The sequence below is a fragment of the Sinohyriopsis cumingii genome, chromosome 4, assembly GCF_028554795.1.
Source record: "Sinohyriopsis cumingii isolate HCF-2022 chromosome 4, ASM2855479v2, whole genome shotgun sequence".
Taxonomy (NCBI): domain Eukaryota; kingdom Metazoa; phylum Mollusca; class Bivalvia; order Unionida; family Unionidae; genus Sinohyriopsis; species Sinohyriopsis cumingii.
Genome location: NC_142964.1, coordinates 16,289,931 through 16,304,454, shown reverse-complemented (window position 1 = coordinate 16,304,454; position 14,524 = coordinate 16,289,931). Strand labels below are relative to the sequence as shown.

General features: G+C 37.8%; 1 protein-coding gene across 1 annotated transcript in view; it reads left to right on the top strand.

Annotated features, from left to right (window-relative positions):
- Positions 1-248: 248 nt before the first annotated feature.
- The window catches only part of LOC149800683 (arrestin domain-containing protein 3-like), a 32,402-nt gene continuing 18,126 nt past the window's right edge, over positions 249-14,524 (top strand). Inside the window, exon 1 of the mRNA XM_089954715.1 lies at positions 249-819. The gene's annotated coding sequence lies outside the window, so the exon portion shown is untranslated. The remainder of the gene's footprint in view (positions 820-14,524) is intronic.

Sequence of the window (14,524 nt, the reverse complement as noted above, 5' to 3'; positions counted from 1 at the left end):
AGATATAGAAAATAAAGAATTAAATAAAATAGATAATGAAATAATAAAATTTATATGGGGCTTTAAAATACACTATATATTAAAGGAAAATCTGTATAGATCAAACAGAAGAAGGGGGTTAGCGCTACCTAGTCCACTACTACTAAAATGCACAAATATACATAATAGATTCAAACCGATAAATGTAGAACCAAAGACTCCATTCGTTCTCATTGCAAAATCTAAACAAATGCGCAATTAGTTAGCTAATTGGATTATAGAGGCTTGCCTACAAATGTGCACGTGCCTCTGTAAAAATGCGCAATGATGCTGTGACCCAATATTATAGCTTAGCCATACTACTGAGATGACTAGTGAATTTTTGGGTAACCATGCGTCAGTGGGTGGGGCTGCTCCTTTTCAACAATTTTCACGTGGTGGGGATAGGATCATAAATTAACCGTGTAGCCGAATGATAAAACACACGTGATTTCTTGCTATTGGTTAGTTGCTGGGACATTTTATTTTGATGTATTGTGTTAACCACGTGCTTGATTGATATAAGAACCCATGTAAAAAGTTACTCTTTCCGATTTTCAATCGTATATTCTTCCGAATAGTACCTTGAAAAATAATCTTTCAAATCCTGTCTTTGCGACATTTCGTATCGTTGTGACATTGAAAAACTACAAGAAATTTGCACAACTGTTCTGTGATCGAGATAAATTAGTGACATTTCATTGATCAACTGAGGACACAACTGTGACTTTTTCCTGGAGACAAGTTCCAACATTATTTAAAGATCATTTTACGATCAAGTCATTTGCAAGCATCAGATCGGTAAGTCACATTTATCTACTTTGTATTATTATATGCCTATACGTTCATATACGCCTATTATGCCTATACACTCAGAAAACTGTAAAAAAATTGGACTTAGCAGTAATTTTTCGCTACTGTGGTTCTCTCGCTGAAAGCCAGCGGTCGCATATCGCTGGTTGATAGGCGGCTTTCGCTTCGCTTATATACAAATTTGCATATTTAATTTAATTAATGTATGCATTCATTTTATTAAAATCACTACTCTACTAATCGTATATTACAGATCTACAGCTTCGTTAGATCTGATATTTTCCTGTTTTACTGGCCAAAATCCGACCTACGCAAGCCAGCAAACATAGCTCATTATTATTATTATTATTATTAGTTGTAGTAGTAGTAATAGTTGTAGTAGTATTCATTTTCCAATCTAGTGCGACGGCCAGCACATGTTTTCAAAGAGAGTTATGCCTATACGCTCAAGAAAATAGTGGAAAAAGTTGGACTTCGAAATTTTTACTACTGTGGTTCTCTTTCGCAGGAAGCCAGCGGTCGCCTATCGCTGGTTGAAAGCTTTGGCACTCTGACTGTTAGCGAGTGGTCGTGAAAATTTCGAAGTCCAACTTTGTCTTCATGGACCCATTTCTCGGCAACTGCTGAGAATTTTTTCCTGCGGTTTGCTGTGGCATCTCGGTCCTGCAGAGAATTATGTTTAAATTTGTTCATTTAAACCAATATTATGAATTATGTTTTTCCCTATTTACTATTAATAATAAACAATTATTATTATTATTATTATTATTATTATTATTATTACCGCTCCGGTGGCATAGTGGTTAGAGCGTCCGCCTCGGATGCGGGAGGTCGTGGGTTCGATTCCCGGTCGAGTCATACCAAAGAATTACAAAACTGGTACTAACAGCTACCTCGCTGGGCGTTCAGAATTAAGAGGTTAGTGTTAGGATTGGTCGGCCTGGTGTCAGGATACTACATGTCTGCGGCATGATGCCCCAGTGCTGGATATCACTATAAACTGCCACACTGCACATATAGTAGCGATCTGACTGAATTTTGTTTTGAAGCTACGTTAAAAATCCAAATCACATTATTATTATTATTATCATTATTATTATTATTATTATTATTATTATTATTAGTAGTAGTAGTAGTAGTAGTAGTAGTATTAGTATTATACCACTATGTTATATTCTTTAGTTAGAAATCTCTATTCAAAAGTGTTGTAAAATGATAATTCGAAATTTCAGCTCTTTGTAGAGGCCACATAGGACTTTAACTTTGATTGTGTACTATTACCTCTAATCGCGTTTTTTTTTCTTCAACTGCTAGCACTGCGGACGATATTGTTATAATGAAAACATAGGTAAAAAATATCAGATATGCATATATCGCTTACGTGTAGATGTATATACAACTATTACACCATATTTGGATCCTCAAATATTGTTATTAACACATTTGCTTGCCCGACGTTGAATTATGGAAAATACAAAGATGGCATAACCGTAAAAATTCCACCAGAAGGAAAGGGCCACGTGTCGGGGAAGATACAACTCTCCCTTTCACGCCACTTCAGTCCGAAATTACATTTACCAGGATATGAATGAGCAGTGGACATCTAAAGAGGTACCTGTAATTCATGCATTATATTCCGTTATTAAGTGTTCCTCTATTGCGATATTTAAATAATTTCAATAGCACCAAAACATTATCCAGTGTATTCAGACAATTAATAAACGTTCGATATTTGTTAACGTCCGTTCAAATTGCAATGATATTACTTGTAACATGCAGATAATGAGTGATATATTGATTATATGATAAAATAGCATACGCTGAATAAATATTAGTACATATTTTGTTCAATACTCTGTAATCTCTTGCGTTATACATGAAAGAACATGGCGTTTTTGTTGTAGGTTTTGCCACTGATGCCAGAAAGGACGTACAGGACGTACGCTGAAATAGTCGCGACTTCGTGTTCTGTACCCTTCTCTCCTCATCGCATCTCATATGACTCATTTTCGCAATGACCCACGAATTAGAAAAGCCGTTATATGCCAAGGAGGATATCAAGAAAGGCCCGGTAGTATGTGATTACCATGGCGATTTGATATCTCACGCGGACGGCCTCTGGCTCTACGACTTTAATATACACTAGATAAATCACTTTATGTTCTTTTTTTTAGTTCAAGGGCATTAAATATTGCATCGACGGCAATAGACGTTGCACGTATCATAATCTTTCTAAGGATCAAACTAAAAAAAGGTTAGTAAACCACTCTAGGGCTAACCCTAACCTGATCTCGAAGCCTGCTTGATGATCGACTTAACGTATGATACGCGCTGGTAGATATTCCGTTAGGGATCGAATTAACTTTTGATTACGGTGTAGCTAAAGACCCTTTGTCACGTGAAGATGGCGAAAATTCTTTTCTTGCTAAATGAAATATTAATCTTTTGGTAAGTCCATCCTTAGGTAGTATGTTCAAAATAAGAAACATAGTTGGATATATTTGAAAAGTCGCGTTGTGACCTGAATACTCAGCAAAGATATGTCTTTTTCTCTTTTAAAATATATGCACAACTAAGACTAAAATTGACATAGGTGGATTCGTAAAATACTTGCATAGAATGATATATTTGAAAAGTCGCTTTCTGAGATGATTGCTCAGCAAATATATTTCTTTGTCTATTTTAAAATATATGGCCAACTGAAAATTTAAATTTACATGCCCGTTTCAGTATAAGATTGCATAGATAGATATCTTTGAATAGTCGCTTATCCACCTGAATAATCAGCAAAGATATTGGTCATTTTCAATTTTTAAATATATAACCAACTTAAAACTACAATTTACATGCTCATTTCACTATAAGATCGCAAAGATAGATATGAAAAATCGATATTCGACCCGAATACTCAACATAGATATGTCTTTTTCCATCTAGTTACCATCGCGTTTAAAGTTCGGATTAAAATGTAACCAAAGTATGAAGTATGAATTCATCTATGAAATATAAATTAGGCAATTTTACTTACATAGGACAAAAACTAAAAACTAAAACTTAGGTGGTTCACTGTGGGAGACGGCTTCCTCGTAGCGTGAACTGGGCAACGTTCTGAAATATAATTTGGAACGGCTGACAGTCTCCCCCGTAATATTTGTATATTATTTTAAAGATGATTCGGTTAACAAGTATATAATATCTATATTCATTTTCATATATAGAATTTTCCCATGTATGTAATGTAAATAAAATTTCATTCATATACAATCATCCTTTCTATTAAAAAAAGAATGTGATCACTAGGACAATGCTCTCAATAGTTATATGTGAAATCAGCTGTAACTGCGAAAAGCTCGCCATGTATTCATGATATATTTTATTTCGATGATTAGCAATGTGTACATTCTTAATTTTATTGTATAATTAAATTATTTTTAATTAAATATTTATTACTATATATATATATATATATATATATATATATATATATATATATATATATATATATATATATATGCTATATAAAATCTAAATTGTAATATCCTGGTTTTATTAGTAATTTGCATACATACATACATACATAAGTACGTAGACATGCATACATACATACATACATACATACATACATACATACATACATACATACATACATACACATTTAAGCGGTTCAAAGTGATTCAAACCAGTTCCATCCGTTTCAAACTAATCCAAACCAGTTATCCTGGTTCAAAACTGGTTCAAGCCGATGTTATGTTTTAAGGCTGTATTGGACAGGATTTGACCGGTTTTAAACGGTTCAATCCTATTCCAACCGACTCAATCCGTGTCAAACTAGTTAAAACCAGTTTATTCCTAGTCGATTTTATGTTTTAATTGCAAATGTTATTAATAATGTTCATCATAATAATCATGTTCTTCTTATAAGTAGTGTAAAGTATATATATATGTATATATGTATGTCGCAGAATTGCAACCGAGTGTGTTTTTGGACTAAATGAATAAGACAAACACAATGTGAGAAAGATAGAAATTTATGAATGAATTAATAAAGATAAATATATGATGTAAAAATACAATGAATCTCTCACGCTCTCAACACACAACATTCATACATCGAAAATAAACCAAAAATATTAAATCAAAATGAAGTACAGATCCAAGAAACCTCATGGACTGTACATACGCTTCAAACAGTATTTTACACAATAAGAGATTTACATAATCTCGAATATGAATTCTATTAAGATTCAAAATAATCATAAGAACACAACTAAGATTCAAAATAATCTTATGAACATAACGAAGATTCAAAATAATCTTATGTATATAAAAAATGCAATGGAACAACAATTGATCCAAACGTACGCTTCTAGACCCCTTGTACAGTCGCACGATTCCTTGGGTTGGTCCACACTCTTACCGACCGCTCGCACCCTTTATGAATCCACCACGAGTACAGTCATACGTTACACGTACAGACAGCATACAGCACTTTTTCTAATTTGCTACGTCTACGTCCGTGGCACAGACATACGTACATACATACGTATCAACAGCAAGTAGGATTAAATGTTCTGGAAACTCCAAATAGCTCTAAGCAACTTTAGACGGCTTCGGACAGCTTCAGACCGCTCTAGTCATATTCACAGTCACGTTGACAATCACACTTCATAGACACAATCACAGCGACAGTCACAATCAGCTACAATAACAGTCAGAATCAGCTTCAAACACAGTCAGCTACAATAAAACCAAATTGGTCATAATAATAGTTTCTGTATAATCTCTAGATATATGATAATACTTTAACCTCTAACAGTTACTTGTAATTCAGTACTTTAAATCTGCGTTGCAATAAATACATTATTACGCGGTAAGACATTACAAACCGAATAAGCTTCGCATATCAAATGAAAAATGTAAATTTAACATTTAACCCTATGGCTGGGGAACAATGGAGAGTGTATACTCCTTGACGTGATCTAAAAACGACCAGTGTGGTTTTAGAAATTGGTCGTACTTTAATCCATAGGAGAGTGAGTACAAGTCAGGGTAGAATACCCATGCATATCATGTTAGTCATGTTACCTCGTCACAAGTAATCTCTGTGGCTAGGTACATGTTGATACAGTCGCTTACCTGCAAAAACACATTCACCCTAGATAACGTTGTACGCATGTACAACGAGAAATAGTCGAATAGTTTTAAGACAAAACCAAGTTATTTCTTTGCCTAATTCTATGACAATACCTCCCCCCAAGAGAAAATAAATGTACACATTTTTTTTAAATACCCTTACAGAATAAAAGAAACATAACTACTAACGCTATATTACACTATTTACAACGGTAATACTGCAATCTGGATTTTCTATACTGGATAAAAATGTATCTAAATTTCCAATCATGCCCTACTCAAGTAATCTGCCCCTATATTTTCAACTCCTCTTATTGCCTCTACACGGAAGCGATAGGGTTGTAGTGTCAGCGCCCAACGCATCAATCGAGCGTTAGAGACCTTGGCCTTGTTTAAATTCAATAGGAATTGGTGATCAGTCTCGAGAACGAAATCTCTCCGAAAAAGATATGCATGATACTTCACAATTCCCCACACAACGGCCAAACACTCTTTCTCAATAACTGAATAGTTTTTCTCCCTGAGTAGCAATTTTCTACTCGAGTGAGCTACGGGTAACTTAATGTTATCTTGCTCTTGCAGCAAAACTGCTCCCAACCCAGTTTCAGAGGCATCTGTTCTTAAAATAAAGGGTTTGCTAACATCTGGCAATTTTAATAAAGGTGTACTGATTAGTTTCTCTTTCAGCGCGCAAAAAAGCTCTATTTTGTGGCGGTCCCCACTCTACTTTGTTGGGTTGCCCCTTCTTTGTCAGATTAGACAGTGGGCTAGCAATGGCTGCAAAGGTTGGTATAAACTTTCTATAAAACCCTACTAGACCTAGAAACGAACGAACTTGCGTTTTGTTGTCCGGTTTAGGTGCGTTCCTAATCGCTTCCACTTGCTTGGGGTGAGGTTTCAACTGACCCGAATCACTGACCCTATGACCCAAACAATCTAAATCTGTATAGCCAATACTGCATTTAGTGGGTCTCACTGTGAGGTTTGCTCTGCGGAGTCTATCGAAGAATTCCCCCAAGACGGACACGTGCTCACTCCAAGTATTCGTGTACACAGATATGTCATCTACAAAGCTATCAACGCTTGCTAAACCTCTTAGCAACCTGCACATCAAACGACAACAGGTGGCACTGGCACCTACTAACCCGAATGGTATTACCTTGAAATGATATAATCCTTTCTGGGTCGCAAATGCTGTCAATGTACGGGACTCTTGAACAATGGGAACCTGCCAATATCCCTTGGACAGATCTAATTTGGAAATCCATCGGTTGCCCGACAACTTCGCAAATAGACCTTCCATATCTGGCATTGGTTCCGCATCGAACACCGTGATTTTATTTAACTGTCGAAAGTCGATACAGAATCGGTTCGTCCCATATTTTTTTCTGACTAGCACTACGGGAGAAGAATATAGCGAGTTGGAGGGTTCAATCACCCCCAGATCTAACATTTTACTCACCTCTTCGTCCACAGCTTCTCGTGCGTTGTATGGTACCGGATAACCTTTGATTCTAATGGGGTCAGATGTATTCAGTTTAATTTTGAGGTCTACCAAGGTTGTACAACCTGGTCTGTCGGTGAATACATCTGAGTATTTAACCAAAAGCGCATTAATTTGTTGACGCTGGTCTTTGGTCAACTCTGCACTCACATCGACTTGATCTACCCATTCCCTTGAAACACCCAAGGGACACTCTTTTAAACGGTGTATCTATTAATGGCATCTGTCCCAAGGGCACCCTTGTAACCCTTCCCTTACATACGGTTTTCTGGCATACATCGCAAGACCTACAGAACCGTGTGACATCGCCATTAACACCAGGCCAGTAGAATTCAGCGACTACTCTACTGGTGGTTTTCGCCTTACCTATGTGTCCTGCCATGCTAGACTCATGGGCCACCCTAAGTATTTGAAATCTGTATCTCTGGGGTACGACCACTTGCCAGTACCTCTTACCCTCCGGAGTGATAAACTCCCTATGAATTAGCCCGTTCCTACGAACGAATCTCGAGCTGCCCCCACCCTTGCAGTGTCTAATTGCGCCGGACGCGATTTTCTCAATAACAGTTTTGATGGATTTACAATTTATTTATCATTCACTCTATCTCACATTTCTGACATGACGTCTCTCTCTCTCTCTCTCTCTCCTAAATTTCTGCCGTAACGGCACAGCTTTCACCCAAGCATTGGTCAGTTCCCAGTGATACATGCCTCGCTAGACGGTTTCCACGCGTTACTCTTGCCATGTGGTGATGCAGCTTTACATGCATGCGTGGGTAATTGAAATCTGAGGTCAACATCCGATGAATACACAGGAGTTCTGTTCTGACAGGAATTTATACTAAAAAAGTGAGTGTTTTAAAGGATTTAATGCAGTGGATCATTAGAAGAGGGATTATACTTACCGTCTGGATACGAAGGTTAGTCTAAATAAATTTATTAATTAATAGCGCGCGGCCCGATCATCCGCAGATACACCTGCGGACGGTTCATCACAATTAGTGCATAACACCGTTGGTCTCCGCCGCCAGTCAAACCAAAAATAGTGGAGAACAACTTGTTGGTCTAAGTTTCCACTAAATGACCATTATGTAAACATACATGCAGACGACTTGAGCACTATCGTGCGAATCAACCTACGTACAGCATCCACCCATCCACCCATCCATCATCCATCCATCTATGCATACAGCACTAGAGAATCGTTACAGTTAATGTTTATTACAAAAGCATTGCAAATGGTACTTGTAATTACCCTCTTGTGTCATTGACGTAATTCTGATCAATAATTATTTACTTATATACAATGCTTGATTAGAGTATACCTCTGGCAAAAGGTGAGACGGGTTTGTTACAGTTAGTCAGGTACATAATTCTACGTTTAAATTCTTTGTCGGAAAAGTATCAAGATAACACACATGTGGAAAAATAATCCACTGCGCAAAATATTGCAAACAATAGTCACCAGGACTGGTTGGATTAATTCATTCTAGCAAGACACCATCCCTATTTTACGAGACTAAACCCATTAACACGTAAATAAACACGTCATAGATCGGTACAGTAGATTTTTCTGCGCCCCCGTCTCTGCTTATTCAAGACCTGTCTTTAGTTACTTTTCAGATTTTTTAAACCTTGATTCCTATATTAATTTACCTGTTTCGTTCCACTGTCATCTATACCACAATTAGCGCATTGAATTGCATAGTGGTAGTCGTCACGTTGATTTCTAACGATGATTTGCTATAAACAGGTCGCTGTAAAACCCATCATTTATTTTCATCTTGATGAACAAACAGTATGTGCTTACTGAATCTAGAGTAGGATCTTTCTTGAATATAAGTTGGCTATCATTATTGTATTGATATCAAACATACAAAGTGAATATAAGTTGGCTATCATTATTGTATTGATATCAAACATACAAAGTGAATATAATTTGGCTATCATTATTGTATTGATATCAAACATACAAAGTGAATATAAGTTGGCTATCATTACACTGGACAACAAATTTTTACAAAAGTCATGTTACTGAAATAAAATTAGTCAATTCTTATCAATTTTTATGTGCTGAACACGAATATGACAGTCAAATTGCAAAATTGGCTCTAGTTTTTTTGTAATCTGCAAGAAATTAATGTTTACATAACGAAATGCATTCCAATAGTAAAAGGTCAACTGTAATAGCCTACCTATAAAAAATCAAGTCATTGACTACATCTTAGATTTCTTCGCCTGTCTCTTGTACAGCTGTTCGGGAGCATCTCTGAGGAGTGTCCAGCAGTAGTCAGCCAGCATTGTAGTGGACCATTTTCCCTGGTATCTTTGTTCCATTGTTGCGATATCTTGATGAAAACGTTCGCCGTGTTCATCACTAACAATACCACAGTTGCTAGGAAAGAAATCCAAATGGGAATGAAGGAAGTGAATCTTTAGAGACATATTGCAGCCAAGTTTCTTATACTTCATCAACATGTCTTCTACTAGTTCCTTATAGTTTTCTGCCCTAACATTTCCGAGGAAGTTTGTAGAAACTAGGCGAAAAGCATTCCATGCTTGTTTCGCGTCACCTTCCAGCAAGTTGTTGAACCGGTCATCTTTGAAAAGCTCTCGAATCTGAGGACCCACAAAAACTCCCTCTTTAATCTTTGCTTCGCTGAGTCGAGGGAATTTTTCATGCAGGTATCGGAATGCTGGCAAAGTCCGGTCAATGGCTTTCACGAAGTTCTTCATCAAACCTAGTTTGATGTGAAGGGGTGGTAGCAAGATTTTCTGAGCCTCAACCAGAGCTGGGTGTTGGATATTCTTCTCTCCAATGGCTACATTCTGCCTGTGAGTCCATTCCTTCCTCATGTAGTGCATTTCCCTTGCTCGGCTATCCCACTCGCATAAGAAACACATGTATTTTGTATATCCTTGCTGCAGTCCCATTAAAAGGGCAACTACCTTCAAATCACCACAGAGGTGCCAGCTGTACTTGTTATACTCAATGGAATTCAGTAGCTGCCTTAAGTTATCGTATGTCTCTTTCATGTGGACAGCATACGCTACTGGAATAGATGGAAGAATGTTTCCATTGTGCAAAAGCACAGCCTTGAGACTCAGTTTCGAAGAGTCCACAAATAGTCTCCATTCTTGTGGGTCATGAGTGATTTTTAAAGCATTCATGAGGCCCTCAATATCGGAACAGAATATCAGATTACTTTCCTTTCTGAAGAAAGGCTCCAATTGCTGGTGGCGCTTTCGATATGCAGTAATTGTGACATCTTCTTCTAGAAGATTCCATTGTTGGAGTCTTGATCCTAGCAATTCTGCCTTGTTCTTTGATAAGTCCAAATCACGAATCAGGTCATTTAGTTCTTCCTGTGTTATTCTGTGTGGGGTTGATGATGCACCACAGTGAAAATCTGGATCACTGCATGCTGATGGACCAGGAGAAGAACAGGTCGATTCACCTTTGTCTTCGTCAGATGAATCAAGAGAATATTCTGCTGGAGGTTCTGGAATAGGAAGTCCCTCACCATGTGGAACTGGTCTCAATGCAGACGGAATGTTTGGGTAGACTATTCTCGACTTCTTTCGCTTCGTTATTCCGCCGGAAAGAGGAGGAACCAAGCAGAAGTAACAGTCATTTAGGTGGTTGCTTGGCTCTCTCCACACCATTGGGACTGCACACGGCATTGATGACCTTTTGCAATTCAACCACTGTGAAAGCTGTGTTGTACATGTAGCACAGCATATATGCGGAGCCCAAGGCTTGTCTTGGTCACCAACCTTGCATCCGAAGTAAAGATGATATGCCTTCTTCACTTGAGAATTGATACTTTTCTTCTGGTTGGCAAATGTCACTTCCCCACAAATATAGCAAAAATTGTCCGCGGTATTAACACACTTTCGAGGCATTACTGTTCTTTATTGTACGTAAATGGATAAAATAATAAGTTTTATGTAACAGTAGCTTGAACTGTCTCGCACAACGTCTAAAATATTTTAAATGCTGAACCTATCTGATTGGGCTTTATATAGTACACTGCTTACGTCAGCTTCAGCAGCCGCCTGGCATTAGTATAATAGGCCTACACATGTATAGTACACTGCTGACGTCAACTTACTTCAGCAGCCGCATGGCATTAGTATTGCATTGCATCAGAAAATGATGCAATCAACTGTGGATGATGTGAGCATGATGGTATTATGCAATGTTACATCATTATTCCGGATGTTGCTGCAGTCCTACTGGAGAAATTTACACAGTGAAACATAGAAAATGAGGTATATGAATATCTTCAAAACGAGAGCCAATACAAATTTTTCACGGTTATATTCGTGTTCGGCACACCAAAATACTACAGATTAGGGCCTTTTCAAGTCAGTAATGATTTCACTGTTGACCAGTGTTATTGTATTGATATGAAACATACAAAGTGAATATAAGTTGGCTATCATTATTGTATTGATATGAAACATACAAAGTGAATATAAGTTGGCTATCATTATTGTATTGATATCAAACATACAAAGTGAATATAAGTTGGCTATCATTATTGTATTGGTATCAAACATACAAAGTGAATATAAGTTGGCTATCATTATTGTATTGATATGAAACATACAAAGTGAATATAAGTTGGCTATCATTATTGTATTGATATCAAACATACAAAGTGAATATAAGTTGGCTATCATTATTGTATTGGTATCAAACATACAAAGTGAATATAAGTTGGCTATCATTATTGTATTGATATAAAACATACAAAGTGAAAGGGAAGCGAGCTCTGCTTGAGTCAATATGTGTGCAGTCTGACACATTGCGTCTACAGACTGTTTTGCCGGGAGAGCCGCAATAGCTCAGTTAGAGTGTTGAACTTGTAATCTAAGGGTAGCGGGTTCGATACCCTTCTAGACCAACCTGGTCGACTGCCTCAGTGTGACCTAGGCAAAAGGTATTTACCTCTCATTTTCAAGGCATGATATGGACCATAATTTGTTAATAGTGTCAATAAAATCAACAAAAACAAACAATGTACACTGCAAATACATGTGAGGGGAACGTCACATGGACAAGAATATTGATTTTGAGCAAGTGCATGTTTTGTTTTTGGGGGGATGAGGGTGGTGGTGGGTTATACGAATATCGCCTAAGTTGCCAAATCGCACAAGATATAAATTCTTATCATTGCAGTCATAAAACATTTAGTAGATGGTCCCGGGTGTCCGAAGGATCTACAACGCTTGCCTCTAATGATCAATGCAATCTCATCTCTTTCCGCATGGGTTTGAGTCTCGAGCTCGGCCAGTGTGGGTATGTAATACAACTAGCAAGTAACTAACGAAAAGCAACAACATTTACTAAAATTGTCTTTGATTCTCTTGTTTATGTCTATTTTCTTTTCCTGAATTAAAAAACCAAAGTAAGAATAAACTTCTTTATGAATGATCTACTTCGACGTCAAAGTTCCTACTGCCGATCCATTTTTTTTTAAATCATAGCAGCTCAAGTACTTCGGTTATGAATGGATATCTAGTGAAAATGAGACTTTCGTGTTTGCAATGGAGTTTAATCGACTTGATCACGATCTCTCTCTCTCTCTCTCTCTCTCAAAGCAAATGATAGATCAGTAACAGGGTTGAGCAGTTTCGGATCCAGATGAATCATACTTAAATTTGCACAACGATTTTTATGTTCATACCTCAGTGAACGCGAAACGATGGGCCGGTCAATCCTTTTAATTAAATGTTACTTGTAATAGACACAAAATAAGGAAAAGTCTTTTAAAACGTGTGTTACACAGTCTATTCTAATACTTTGTAATGTTCATGAATATACGCAAAATAGCATTCAATATCAGTGATTTGAATGCAGCCAATGTGAATACGGTAGCCAGTTACCTGGCAACATGGCAACAAGTCTACTCTCAGTTTTAAAATCTTTATATGGGTTTCCGTCATTGGACTATACAATCCATGTACCCAAAGGGACATGCGTCATTAGACCATACAATCAAAGTACCCGAAGGGACATCCACCATTGGACCATACCATCCAAGTACGCAAAGGGACATCCGTAACTGGACCATATAATCCAAGTACCCAAAGGGACATCCGTAATTGGACTATACAATCCAAGTACCCAAAGGGACATCCATCATTGGGCTATACAATACAAGTACCCAAAGGGACATCCATCATTAGACCATACAATCCAAGTACCCAAAGAGACCTTCATCATTGGACCATACCATCCAAGTACCCAAAGGGACATCCGTAATTAGACCATATAAACCAAGTACCCAAAGGGACATCCGTCATTGGACTATACAATCCAAGTACCCAAAGGGACATCCTTGATCGGACTATACAATCCAAGTACCCAAAGGGATATCCGTCATTGGACCATACAATCCAAGTACCTAAAGGGACATCCGTAATTGGACTATACAATCCAAGTACCCAAAGGGAGATCCGTCATTGGACTATACAATCCAAGAACCCAAAGGGACAACCGTGATCGGACTATACAATCCAAGTATCCAAAGGGACATCCGTGATCGGACTATACAATCCAAGTACCCAAAGAGACATCCGTCATTGGACTATACAATCCAAGTACCGAAAGGGACATCCGTGATCGGACTATACAATCCAAGTACCCAAAGGGACATCCGTGATCGGACTATACAATCCAAGTACCCAAAGAGACATCCGTCATTGGACCATACAATCCAAGTACCCAAAGGGACATCCGTAATTGGACTATACAATCCAAGTACTCAGAGGGAGATCCGTCAATGGCCTATACAATCCAAGTACCCAAAGGGACATCCATCATTGGACCATACCATCCAAGTACCCAAAGGGACATCCATCATTGGACCATATAATCCAAGTACCCAAAGGGATATCCATCATTGGACCATACAATCCAAGTACCCAAAGGGACATCCATCATTGGACCATACAATCCAAGTACCCAAAGGGACATCCATCATTGGACCATACAATCCAAGTACCCAAAGGGACATCCATCACTGGACCATACAATCCAAGTAC